Source organism: Cryptotermes secundus, unplaced genomic scaffold (assembly GCF_002891405.2).
Source record: "Cryptotermes secundus unplaced genomic scaffold, Csec_1.0 scaffold162, whole genome shotgun sequence".
NCBI classification, from domain to species: Eukaryota; Metazoa; Arthropoda; class Insecta; order Blattodea; family Kalotermitidae; genus Cryptotermes; species Cryptotermes secundus.
Window position 1 is genome coordinate 1,809,792 of NW_019739943.1, and position 3,085 is coordinate 1,812,876.

Genomic DNA, 3,085 nt, shown 5'->3' on the forward strand with positions numbered 1-3,085 from the left:
CCCAAATCTTCTGTCAAAATTCGCTGAACTGAGCTCCAAGTCACTCCCGACAGCTCCACAATTTCTTCAATGGTCCGTTGTCGATCTTCCTTGATGATTTCACGAATTTTTTCAACATTTTCATGTGTTCGGGCCATTGCAAACACGACGATCACACAAAACAGTTGTCACTATAAACTCTGCCGAAACTAGTCCTTACCTTCTGAAGCAACGGTAGTCGGCTTATCGACTCAGGAATGTTAGCTCTATGCGCTCATAGCGGCAAAACGCGGTACTACAAAAGCTCTGCCCACAAAAAAATTAGTTCGGTCTCTTTTGGGTACCCCATCGTATTTAATTAATTCCTTGTACTCATTTCTGTTAGAGGCTGGGTTGACCCCAGGGCCATAGTGGGGCTGGAAGAATTAGGTCAATTGAAAAATATTCAATAACCTCATTGGGACTTGAACCTGTGACCTTCCAGCTTGTACCATAGTGTCTCAACCACTACGCTACCGCATGCCCCCTAAAGTAGTGATAGTATATTAAGTTATTTAATTTTATGCCATTGTTAATTGTTCCTGAGACTGATAAACAGTACTTACTAATATTATTTCCATTATGGACATGTATTACTCTTGTATCTAAATGCTGCAAAAACTGACATACCTGACTTACATTTCTAGTTCATTTTCACTTTGGATAATGTGTAGTGCACTCAAAACATTTTGGATGACCAGCAGTGATGTACCTAAACATTAAGACTGCATTATTAGTTAAATTACACTTTTGTGTAATTTTCATAAATTGCTTATATTTTCATGTCATTTCACTAATTTAGATAGGAAGGGGGATTCAAATAGTAAACAACTCTAAAAATGTGACCATTCTAATTACACCATTTTCTTCTAGTCTTAAAATAATAGTAACTTAAAATTAACCATTGTGAAGTTTGACATATTAATAAATAATTTGTTGCTTTGTATTCTTGGCATTCTTTGTTGTGAAATGGACTGCAGGTGTAGGTAAATACAGTGTAGAAACTGTATTTTTTAACTTGGTCATGAAGAAATTGATAGTCAAATAAATTATATGTTTCATATATAACATCATGTTATATAAACTGCACGTAGCTGTAGGAGATATCCAAGAACTGTAATGAAACTTGTTTAAATGGAATTCCACAGTCTTGCTGGGGAGGTTGTACATATTTCAGATTAAAAGAAAACAGCAGTTTTTGTGTATGCATGTATAGAGACAGAAATATTCCAAATAGAGACCCATTGAACTAATTGCCCTGTCTTCTTTACAGTATCAGTGTTCTGCTGTTCATAAAATGTTGGTGTAATGTAATGCATCCAGAAATGTCATTCATGCCTAGTAGTAATTATTACATCACAAAATATTTATTCTGATACCCAAGATAGTGAATCTGCACTGCTATTTTGTTTACCAATCTGAGAATTATGGCTCGACAGTCTGAGGATATGTTAGAACTAATTTTTAAAAGGTTAATTAGAAATAACCCAAAATTGAATTGATTTTATTTATCAGGAAACTGTGTTCCTCTTTTGTGAAGTATTGTGACTGCTCCATATTTTTCCATGCTTTTTCTTACTGTAGAGTTTTAACAGTATTGAGAAATATTTCTTGAAAGAATTATGCTACAGTAGCCCCTCGTTAAGTTGAAAATGAAGGATTTGAGGTGTGTATGGATGTGTACTGCCTGGTTTGAATATGCTGAAGTTTGGCAAACTTGGTTATATATATTTTATATTGTGTTTGGATATCTAATGTAAAAGGAAACTGGAATGTTTTAGTTTCTTTTAGATGACAATTTGAGTCAACTTCTGGTGTGCTACACTAATCAGCACATCACATCATTGACATTCAGCCATTGCAATTGAAAAAAAAAAAATCTGTTGAAACATCCATTTGTGTTATATCTGAACTGGAAGCTGGAATTTATTTTAGCATTATGTGATCAGTTCTACACTGTGTAGGGGAAGACGCCAGTCTCATGTGCATATTCCTTTGGCATAATCATAAGTAATGTGCACCCCTGAAATAATTATTCAATGCTCTTGGAAAATGGAGTGAGGATGCATATTTTGTTTCTTGTCACAACTTTATAGAAACATGTTACAAAGCAAAAGAAGATATCTGCCCATTTTAGGAGTTAAGAGTAGTGATGTTTTGTGCCAAGATTGATTGAATATGTCCATCTCCCTATTTCATGCATATTTTAATCATTTCTTCACTCTACTGTGGTACTTGTCATCATCTTAATTCTAGTTAAAATTGATTTCATTATAGTTATGAGCAAACAGCCTGTAGTTACGTATCGTAGTGGTGGTTCTACCAACTCATATATCCAATTTTTTTTTCAGTGTTCCTTTATACAACTGAATGGCACTTAAGACATGTAGAGAATGGAGAGTTAAATACTATTTATCTTAACATATTACAGATTGATAGCACAATTCTGTTTTCCTGGTTGTGACTGTTTTGTGACATTGCCAGTTTATTAATGAAACTACTAATGTTATATTTTAGCGTCCTGTTGCACTGATTTAAGTCCATGATTTATTTAAACCGTCTTGCAGTGCATACACTCATCCATCTCCTTCTCTCCCTCGCACTACATGTTTCGGCATAACAATGCCATCTTCAGGTGCTTACTTATCCACGCCAAACCAGTTCATTGCATGCCTTGCTCTCACATTAAAACAACCAAAACACGCATCCACCATATACATTGTCAAACGTTAAAAATATTAAAATTGTTCAGGATACCACATCGCTACGTCGCCCCTCACTACGCCAGTCACGCCCATTCTCCTCTGTTGGAGCACTCCTTCACTGTCTTGTGTGTGTTGTGCTTTTGTTATGTCTTGCTCCTGTGACTGCGTGTGTTATACTGTGTTTTGGTTGTTTTAATGTGAGAGCAAGGCATGCAATGAACTGGTTTGGCGTGGATAAGTAAGCACCTGAAGATGGCATTGTTATGCCGAAACATGTAGTGCGAGGGAGAGAAGGAGATGGATGAGTGTATGCACTGCAAGACGGTTTAAATAAATCATGGACTAATGAAACTACGTTGTTC